This window comes from Lygodium microphyllum, chromosome 28 (assembly GCF_053477565.2).
Source record: "Lygodium microphyllum isolate KBCC chromosome 28, Lygodium_microphyllum_v1.1.10, whole genome shotgun sequence".
NCBI classification, from domain to species: Eukaryota; Viridiplantae; Streptophyta; class Polypodiopsida; order Schizaeales; family Lygodiaceae; genus Lygodium; species Lygodium microphyllum.
Genome location: NC_141162.1, coordinates 40,176,122 through 40,187,727, shown reverse-complemented (window position 1 = coordinate 40,187,727; position 11,606 = coordinate 40,176,122). Strand labels below are relative to the sequence as shown.

Genomic DNA, 11,606 nt, shown 5'->3' with positions numbered 1-11,606 from the left:
TAGGCACAACATCCTGCTAAATGAGCCAAAGACTCATTAAGAGTGTTGATGATTAGTCTATAACTTTCCCTTAAAAGTTATAGACAATTGAGGGTTACATGCCCTAATCGTGGATAAAAAAGGGACCGAGAGTAAAAGGTACCTAATAATAACCTATTGTCTTTCCTTTTAAGACAGATTACTAGATCCGGTATGGGAAATGTTAGGGTAATTTAAACAACTAATATTTTTTTATATCCTACAACTTTTACATCGGTGGTTCCGTGGTGTAGTGGTTAGCACTCTGGACTTTGAATCCAGCGACCTGGGTTCAAATCCCGGCGGGACCTGTTTGTCTTTGAAGGATTGTCCTTCAGTTGGTCGGTAATCTCTCCATATAAATAACACTTTTAGTTAGCGATTCAAGGTGACGATAATTCTCTGCCGTCCATCGACGCTCCACTTTCATTTCATATCGCAAGTCTTACTTTTTACTTGGGTGTTAGCTTCTTGTGGTAGCAATAGTTTATTTCTTGCTGCTTCTTGTAGCATATATAATTGTGAAGCTTTCTTTTAATGTTACCTCTTCCTTACTATGCTATTGTTTATTACATAGTGCTTGGTTTGTGAATGTCCTTGGTATTTGTAGCCTGATATTGGTTATGGGGTCTTTTTTGACTCTCCTATGAAATGCCTTGAGAATGAGTGGATTAGTTGTTGCAAACTAAAATGCATGGGTTCTATTACCACGTATGGGTCGGATGAAAATAAAACACACACTATTTCTATAAATAAGAGATTGCACGAGCCAATTATCGCCTTATTAGTAGAATAAAGAAATCCATTGTGGCACACACCTAATCATGCATATTGACAATAGATAGACTATTAGTTAGATGTGACCAATAGACCCCCCAAGAATACATAAAATTGGATCAAACATTAAATAAGACTTAACCTAGAATGACATGAAGATACATTACAATATATCAAGGCTATATCAGTGAAATCTTTGACAAAAATAGTTGTGAAAAGGTTTAAAATATTAGGGCCCACCATTGAAATTCATGTTGGAATAGGTGTCAAAATGAGTATGTTGGTAAAAGATCCTTGGAATGTGCCTCCTTATTATTGTTAAAAAACATATCGACACATATGTTGATGTGTGTAGAGAAATTTTTTGAATAGACATATAGGTGAATGCAAAGAAAAAAACTTTTAGTGGGGATCAAAATATCATGCCCCACCATTGAAATTCATTTCAGGGTACGTGCCAAAACAAGTATGACCTTTGCAATGCAATATTGCTTCCTAACAAAGGAGTGCTTAATGTGAGAGGTGTACACTAAGTGCAGACATAAGTGTAGGCTAAGCGTAGTCTAGGTTGGGTTGGGTAAAGCATAGGATGTGTACGCTTAGGGATCCCTTAGGTGTAGACTAGACTAGGTAAATTTGAGACATGCATACTCTTAGGTGTAGACTAATCATACACTTCTATGTGCTAGCTATGCTATGCTACACCTAGGCTATGCCAAGTGAGGCTAGGGGTAAGTTAAGCCTAAGCTAAGCATAGGTATAGGCTAAGTGTGTGCTAGGCTAAGTGTATGGCTAGGTATAGGCTTAAGTGCATATGTAGACTATTCTATGCTAAGCTATGATGTGCTCCATTTATGCTATGCTAGGCTAGGCTTATGCTTAGGTGTAGACTAGGCATATGCTTAGGTGTATGCTTGCTTTAGGCAGTGGTATTGCTGTACTACTGGCAATTTAAATACAAATAATTCAACATGGTTAGTATTTAGCAATATGGCAAGCATCTAGCAACAAGGTTGGATGAATGGAAGCTTCTCCACACCTTTAAGAGCTAGTTAAGAATGTGGGTTACATTGAGAACTGCAATGATCTCTAGATCCTTGGCATGATGCATTCTCTTGTGCTTTTGTAATCAAAAGCATTATCCAACACGATGCCAATGAAAATTGTTGGACCTCTTAAATATATTTTTAATGAAGTGAGCTTCAAAATACTATGTCCTTGGAAATACTGTAACTATATTGCTCAATGGCTTGCATTGATTATTTTTCTAACCATCTAATGAAATTTTGCATCCAAGGAAAAGAAAAAAACTCAAATACTTTGCATTCTAGGTGCATCTCTAGCTCTATTTTGAATTTATCCAAGTATTGGTTGTACAATGTGTTGCAGTTTAGCAAACTAAATCATGCTTAGCCTTGGAAATTAATGTACCATGAGATATAAGGTTTTGAATTACATTGAATGGGATGCCACATTTAAGAAAATATTGTGTTCACTATTGTAACAAGCGAGGTGCATGGGAACTAGGGGTTAGATAGCAAGTTACATTGACCCGGGTATAAAAGGTGTAAGAGATCAAGTTTAGGGCATCCATGTATAATCAAGAACCGACTCTTTAGCTTCTCCTTCAGCTTCCATGGCTTCCTTCCTTTTTCTCCTTCCTTTTATGTCTTTCTCTCTCCTCTCCTAGTCTTTCTCTCTTTCTCTCACTTCTATTCATTCTCCCCTTTCCTCTTAGCCTTATTCATCACAATTAGTATTAGTGTATCAAGCTTTGTTCCTTTTCCCCTTTCCTTTTTCTCAATGTAGCTCCCTTTTCAAATTTGAAGACCCTAGTTACTTAGGCAACAAGTACATGTACAACAAGGACTACAGTTAGTGCCATCTTTCTTGAAGACAAGTAGGAGCTATGGCTGGAGCTTTTGATATGTTTGGAAGTAAAATGGCTAATTTAGCAAATCGTCACTTTTTGCTATGCAACTTTTAGAGGTTTTTGGAAAAAGTTGGAGGCTTAAGAGTTAGAGGAGGAGCAAAACCCCAGTTACTTTTTTGTTTGAGGCTTCTCTCTCTTCTTCCCACAAGCTCTTCCTTCAAGCTCCCATGGTGGACTACCACCAAATCTCCCCTCCTACTGTAAGCACCCCCTAATCTCACTCCTAAGTTGCTCCACATTGTTTTCTACTTAATTTCAAGCCTAGTAAGCACCATTTGTGTCCCCATCAGAGCCAAATGGATAGTAGAGAACAACTTGCAAAATGCATCGCATTTTGCACTGATATCCCTAGTCCAATCTACCTCCTAGCTAAGCAAGCATCAAGTTCTAACCCCTTGAGCACAAGGAACCCCCCTATGACCAACTTTGAATCCCTCCTTCACCCTCTTGTTGATTTCCCCTCCCGAGATAGGCAACCCTGCTATACTGTAATATTTCCACACAATAAAAGTTAGTTGGTTAGTTCAAAAGTTAGTTAGTCAATTAATAAGTTAGCAAGGTTACTAACTAAAGACTAACTAAGGTAAAAATTAACTAACATTAATAATTAAGTATTTTTATTTAATTAAAAATATTTTATTTAGAAAAATCGAGAGTCGTAAATCCGATATTTTTCTTGGATTGACAAGGACAGTAGCCACCCTTCACATAAGTTACAACGTGAACGAGACTTATTAGCTATACTAGTATTAATGTGTATAGTTTGGATGGTCCAAAAATATTAGATTTTAGGCAAAACTACTTTATTTTAGATATTATCCAAAAAAAAGAAGATATGGAGATTTCTAGAACTGGATGTCATTTAAAAGAAAAGACAAGTGATGTTTTAGTTAGTTTTGGAGATTTTATTAAAAGAAAAGTGGCTGGAGAAATCACGCGCACCGCGATCACAGTCTACAAGCAGTAGATAACACTTCAAACAGAGAAAAGAAGAAGGAGTGAACTAAGAGCTTTCTAAACAAGTGTCTTGGGGTTTTACCCCCCTTTCGGAGCCAATGGAACCATCAGATTTATGATTTGAGCATCAGATCACTGATCTTTCCAAGATCACCCTTCACAAGGAGCTCCACTTCTCAGCCACAAGCCCTCTCCTCTAATTCACTATAAATATGAGGCATGGGGAGGCACAAAAAAAGCATAAGGAGACCCCGAGAGGCTGCGAGAGAGAGGTAGAGAGAAGGAAACCCCTCCAAGAGATTGTGAGGAAGAGCTTGAAAGAGAGCTTGAGAGAGAGAGAGAGAGAGAGAGAGAGAGAGAGAGAGAGAGAGAGAGAGAGAGAGAGAGAGAGAGAGAGAGGAGTTACCCCGAGAGGCTGCAAAATTCCCTCTATCTTGATTCTCGACTTAGCCATCTTCTCTTACACTCTCCTATCTCGAATCTATTCTGCCTTCTTTATCTCTCGAGTCTACTTGTGGACGATGGCCCCCAAGCGGGCCTCCAAGCGAAGAATGTCATGTGCAGATGGCAATCCCATAACCAACAATGAATCTTTAGACAAAGGCATCATTGTCAATCCAACTGCGGTTCCGGTCGTATGTAATGTATTTCCAAATTGATAGATGCTTGTTCTGATTCTCGTATGAGATACGTTAAGCCCATACTATGATGCACGAGTATAGATCATTTCATCTAACATTTTTGTAAGATGGATCTTGAGAAGTGCATATATGAAGGAAAGTTAATTGCACCTAGTTGCATATGGCTTATTCGTTGATACAGCAATAACAAGAAGAATTAGTCAAGGGTTATGAAGTATATAGTCATTAAAGGAACGTCATTAAAAGATTGTGCATACGAGCGCTAGGTTAAAGCATAGTCAAGGGTTATAAATAGCATAATTGCTAAAAGAATATGACATTGAGAATCATGAATAGAAAGTACTAGTTTAAAGTTTAAATACTTCAAAAGTACTTAGCCTAAGAGCCCAAATATTAAGAAGAACTAGATTCTAGCTCAATGCAAGGCCTGTTGGAGTCTAATTACTTGAGATCATCTCGCACTTATCTTATGAAGTATTTACACATTATGTCTATAACATGTTTGATATATGAGGATAATTTCCTGTTTGCCTTATGGTTTGACTATGAGCTAGTATAAGAAATTAATCATAAGGATTAAAACTAAGATATCTTGAGATCCATTGGATAACTACAATCCAATTCAGGGTTGGGTTAACGATCAATGTAAGTGATCTATAGAACTCACGTCGTGTACAGTGTTCGAACCCTTAACATATGCCTTAGCCGAAGGAAGGAAGTGTTAAGAAACATTTTGCATAGCATCACTCTTAGATCCCAAGGGGAAGAGCAAATATGCAATGGAAATATTATATCGTCTATTCTAGCATTGTTTGGAAAGAATGCAATTGGTTTTCTTAGTTGATCGAACAACATGCTAAATGCTTTTACATTCAACTGGTTGTTAGTTTGTTATTTGGATGATTGTTCCAAGTGCTTGTGATTTATGCTAAATGCATGGCAAGGGTTTGTGATGACAAGTTGGGGATAAAGAAATGCTTTATTGAAAAATGATATTAGCACTGAATGCCTTGTTTGTGCTTGATTATTAAAGGATTAGGATTGCGCTAGGCTACCCCAAGCTAGCGGCGAGACCCTACTCCAAGGGGGTCATGATTATCACTATGAGAGGCTTGAACCGGCTCCATAGGTGAAAGGTCTGTCAGTAGGGATAGTCTCGGGCAGTAGGAAATGTGGGTGCCATAGGGGGCTCTGGCTGTAAATCCTGCATTGTTCCCAGAATCTGATGAGCCCCTTCGTGATCCAGGATGGGATCCAGGAACCCTAAATACTAGCGACAAGGGTGGAATTTTGGTGGGTAGAATACCCTTGTGGAATTCTGTGTATCTTCCGCTGGGTCGGAAAGATATGGAATTTGTGGTGCCATATGATTTGGACCAGTTACTTCTGTTGGACAGAAGGGATACATAATTTCTCCTGTATGGGCGGGAGACAAAGATTAACTTCAAGATAAGTTAAGAAACTTGTTTGCCAAAGGATTGCTTGCTCTGTTTTCGTATATGTGATGTAAGTTACGTGAATAAACCCTGTTCCTAAAAGGCTTAATGAATGAAGCTGATTTTAAATGTCGCACATAAATGTGGTAGGACCTAATTAAAAAACTAAAGCTATCAAGGGAAACAGGTGGGCAGACCCCCGATGGGTCTGTCCTATGGCAGGGTGGTCCCAAAGAACTGGGAGGCTTCTCACAAGGTTTTACCGACGTCCGACGACCCTTAGGAGTTATTAGATTAGAACCATGATTCAAGTTGTTTTAGGGGACCGGAATGGGACTATGCCCTACGGGTAGAGAGGTTGAGCAGTGCATCCCTCTCGTTTTCCATTCTCTTTGAACCTTAATCTCTCATTTTAATCCTTAATTAAAACTTAATCTCTCATTTTAATCCAATTGTTGAGATTAATCCTCTTTTTGGAGAGATTTAAGGGTGCATATTTCCTTGTAAGTAGAGTCCTTCATTAAATGCATGTTGCCCACATTGAATCAGTAGCTTGCTTTCCTCCCAACCGGAGTCTAATTCACAATGGCAACTCTACCCAATTGGTTGATGCTGACCCTAACACTTCTCTTGTCATATGTGTGTTGAATTGATCCTAAGAGAGTAATAAGCTATTGTAACAGGGTAAGTGGTAGTCAGTGAGTCACTGGACTACCCAAGTAAGCCCTCCATGCAAGCTCTTGCCCAATTCTTGTATTTCATGAAAAGGCCCAAGATTTATTTTCCCAAATGCATCTCATGCTGGTTGAATAATTAAAAATGTATTCTATGTATACTCTAGCTAATCGAAGAGACCAATGCTAGGCGAGGTGGTAAGCCAAAAGAGAGATGACCCTCCTTTACCACTTAAGACTGTAAAGGTGTGCACAAACTAGCCTAGGGGAAAACTTTGCCCACCTCCCACCACTGATCTAGAGTTTGATACTTGTATGCAGGTGTAGGCACACTCTATGATCACCCCATTTTCGATGAGATACCCCTTGATATGAGGCACTTTCATTTATAAAGATACCCATCTATGGCACTTGACATGTATGCAATCAATGTGAGATGTATGACACTAAGGCCTCCATATGTAGTGATGGAATAGCAAACTAACACTTATATATGCTTGGGATCATGCTCAATATGCTATGTATGTTAGTTACTATGATGCTTAGGCTCCTTAGCCCTTGATCTTTTCATACAATGTGAATTTGAATCAGGACAAGTAGTGTTTTAATTGTAGACATTCAAGGATAGTCACAAAAAGCTTGCTGTAGTAAATTATGTATTAAATTTTGGAGTGAACCTTGTAACTCATCTCAAAGAGGGCACATTATCTTTGATTTGAATAAAAAATCTCTCAAATTAGAGTTATGGTCTAAAAGATATGGCCAATTTTATATGCACTAAGGTCACTGTGGATAGCTTTAGGATAAGCACAGAGATTCAATTGCAGAATTCTTTGATCTTTTTTGTCACAAAGATTCATAGCTCATCTCAAAGAGGGCTTCTTCCTTCTATTTGAATCTAAAATTTCCTTGAATTAGAGCTCTCTACTAGAAGTTATGCCCATTTTATTGACAATGTGTCATAAGGGATGCACTCCTATGGCAGGGTAGAAAGGTTAGAGCAAGGCCCATGATGAGGTCCAACAACAGATTAGAGACTCCAGGGTCTCAATGGATGAGGAACCTAGCTCGACACAAGATTATAATGGTGACATGCAAGAGGAGGTACTCGCTATGAACTCCTATTATATGCTCAATCACACCCGTTGTCAGCAAGAGCTTTCTTACACGGAAAGGCACAATGACATGGCTGCCAATCATCATTAGATGCTTTGAAAAATCAATCTTGCGATCAAGAAAATGGCCTTATCCAACTCATAGAATCATAGACCTTGAAACACCTCATCACTCTTGTATCTCGGTTAGCCATGACCTCCTCGACACAATATAAGACAAACGAGTCTAAGTGTGAATCACAACAATATCCACCATTGGATCCAATTCATGGTCCACATGGTATTCTAGAAGTTAAGGCCATTCCGCCTACTTCCGCATTTGAGATTGGTGAGCCCTTATATAGTCACGACGAGCCTCTCTCGAGCTCTCCCATCATCCATATAGCCAACTCCCCCATGAGACCCCTGCCCCCCCCTAACAGAAGCTCCCCCACTCTCCCTAGGAGCCCCAATGGTACTCATTCGCCTTAGTCCCACAATGGATAGCATGGTAGGATGGCACCCAAGGGCAGCATGGTTATTAGGGGTAGCATGGGTTCAATGCACAACATGGCATGTATAAACATCATGGTATATATAGGAAATATGGTATACATGGACATCAAGGCTATCATGGGCAACAAGGCCCCAATGAGCTCCATGACAAGATCATTCTTACCAAGTACAATGGGCAATCACCACCCCCTTTGGACTTGGAAGAATGGACCTCTAAATTGGAGTCATACCTTAATATTTACGTGTGCACTAATGATAAGAAAAGTATCTTTGTCTCTCTCCACCTAGAGAGATTTTCCCACACTTGGTGGTGCTACATCAACTGTGAGAATCATCGATTTGTCGATTGGGAAGGATTTCAGATGCATATGGTTCAAGTCTTTGTATCCCTAATGGAAAAAGAGTTGTTGGCAACACAGTGGTATTAGCTTTTATAAATATGAATTAGGCTTTGAATATATGTTTAATTTTATTATTGCTATAGTAGTCTTTTTAAAATTAAGAATTAGCACACTCTTTGACATTACATAAAAAATCCTTTGGTATTAAAGGTGACATATAAGGTCTCTTAGAATGATACCAACAAATATGCTAGTTTCTAGTTGAATAAACTAAATGCGATTTGACCTATATTGTCATGGATGAAAGGACAAAATAGTACATTGCTAGCAAATAATTTCTAACAATGATGCACTTGCAATGTCACAAGGAATGCTTATCTCTATAAACATTAAGTATATATGTGCATCTATAAACACACATGCATGCATACATGCAAGTGCATAAATTGAGAAAGGTGGCAAACCATAACAAAGAGGAGAAAGAGAAATCGGCAAAGATACAATATGAAATCACCATGCGCACATGTGAAGAATGCTATATACATAAGTGAAGTTGTCATTTTGGTGGAAGCATGTTAACTAGTTACAATATACTTTTGGTGTTAGATAGCATGCATTTGCTAGCAGAAATGATAACTATACAGTCAATATTTTAATTCTCTTTATAATACTAGATGAAGTAATGTATAACATAGCTAACACATCAAGGTCATGCCCTCTACTGAAGGCTTAATAATGGGGACTAAGAAAATCTCATGCTCATTCTAGAGCTATTGCTCTACTCGCAATTCTCTTATCTCTCACCTAAGAGGCACTTATCTCACACAATCTACACTTGCCTTTCTACTTCATCTACTCCAAGTTGTAAGAGTAAAACCAAAAGAAGATAAAGAGATGGTAAGAAGACTCACCATAACTTCTTTACATGTGAACGCACACACACGTGCATGTGCGTGCACACACACATGCATGCACGCACACACATGTACTTGTGCATGCACGCACGCACGCACGCGCGCGCGCGCGCACGCATGCACGCACGCACGCACGCGCACACACACACACACACACACACACACACACACACACACACACACACACACACACACACACACACACACACACACACACACACACACACACACACACACACACACACACACACACACACACACACACACACACACACACACACACACACACACACACACACACACACACACACACACACACACACACACACACACACACACACACACACACACACACACACACACACACACACACACACACACACACACACACACACACACACACACACACACACACACACAGATATGTGCATGTGTAGGATAGGGGCATCTAAAAAAGAGATGCTATAGTAGAGCATGTTCTGTGCATTTTGATCCATAAGATACCATGCTAGAGTTTGTGAACTAGATTCTTGTACTAAGGATTGTGACCCATTATACAAGAATTGTATTTGTAGTTGATGTATCCCTTGATATCATCTTTGCCTACACCATCTAGGGCAATCTTGATAGGCATAGATTGAAGTAGTTTATCTTCCTTTTCTGCTTGCATTTTTGCCACACATTTATCAATTGCATCAAAGGATTTTATATAATCTTGATCTATCCAATTATCCAAGGAAGTGAGAAAGTCAATATACTCATTTTTCTATTGGGCCGTTGGTTTAGAATGTTTGTTAGGAATAGATGTAGCTTTCCGTATATAGTCTACCTACATAAATGAAGAACCACCTTCATCATCATTGTCAGTTGTCATTGGCATAAAAAGAACCTTTTCATCTTCAGAAGATGAAAGAGTGATGCAGTCCCATTAAACACCCTCAAGTTTTGACAATATCTGAGGAACATAAATGTGTTAGGTGCTTTGGAGAATATTGTCTATTTCATTTTCTTCAATCTCATTTCCTTTGATAGAAATTTGAATGAAAAAGGGTACATTTAGGGATCCTTTGGTAGGGGTGCTAAAGAAAGGTTGCCGACCATTCTTTAATATTTTCTCTAAAAAATCATTCCAGTCTATTACAATAGGATTGTGTATAAGGAAGAAGTAGCTTTTGATGTACCTGAAGTAGTTGGAGGTTAGACTTTGGGTTTTTCTTATGTTTTGAACTTGTTGGACAAGACCAAGTTACTCTCTTTTTTGAGTGAGTTATGGAAGCTTGAAGAGCAAAGAAAATGGCCCTAGATACTAGAGTTTAGATGAGGGCCTTCCTATCCTTTTTTTGGAACAAAATTTTTATGTCATGCTATTTTCCATCTAATGAGTGCAATGTTAAGTTTTGTTGCATTTCAATAAAAGATGATGGCTATACAATCACATAATAAACCATGCGTGTGACACTATATTTAACTAGTACTAGGTTTTGAAGGGTTAGAAGTTTAATCACCTATCACTTTCACACTTTCCTCCTCAGCTTCCTCCTCTTCTCCATTATTCTCTCCTCGATCTTGCACGGCATGCACCAAGCAAACTTGCTCACTGTTACCTTGCCAAGACTACATGCACAATGTCCCCTGGGGTAGCAGGTGTAGTATCCTCAGGGATAGCATGGAGATCTCCATAAAAGAAGAGAAGATGGCACTAGGTACCATGGCCCTGTGAGAGATTAGGCAAATCCAACATGAATATGAGATCCTAATACCAAAGACATCATTTCAAAAGGTGGTTTGGGAGATCTTGTAGAACTTGTGATGAGCGAGCCTAGGGATGTTTTGGGCCCAAGTGATAGATGGCCCAACACTGTAGAAGTAGACCCATATTTATAGCAAATGAAATTGCAAAAGGCTATCTATAAAAGAAGCCTTGTATTGTAGCATTTCTGTGAAGTGAAAGATCAATTATCATTGTTGAGTGTGAAATTTGTTTTGCAACCATGTCTTTCTTAGTCCATTTTAATCCTCCTTGATTATTTTTGTCCTATCTATCTTACACACCATGATTAGCCTTGCATTGGGTTTGTTTTACATGATATATGAGCGAGTGTGGGTTCTAATCATGGTGTTGTACCATAGATTCATCTCCTTTATATGTATGTTTGTCTTCTAAGCTTTTATTAGCACACTCAACATATCAATCAAGAATCATCTGATAGAATACATGTATTTGGAGAAGTTATGAAGCTCCTATTGAAGGATGAATGAGAAACTTTGCAACATCAAAACTTAAATGGGTTTTTCAATAATTATG

General features: G+C 38.8%; 1 non-coding gene across 1 annotated transcript; it reads left to right on the top strand.

Annotated features, from left to right (window-relative positions):
• Window positions 1-257: 257 nt before the first annotated feature.
• On the top strand, window positions 258-329 carry TRNAQ-UUG (transfer RNA glutamine (anticodon UUG)). Its single transcript has one exon. It is a non-coding gene; the product is annotated as a tRNA-Gln (tRNA).
• Window positions 330-11,606: the final 11,277 nt, after the last annotated feature.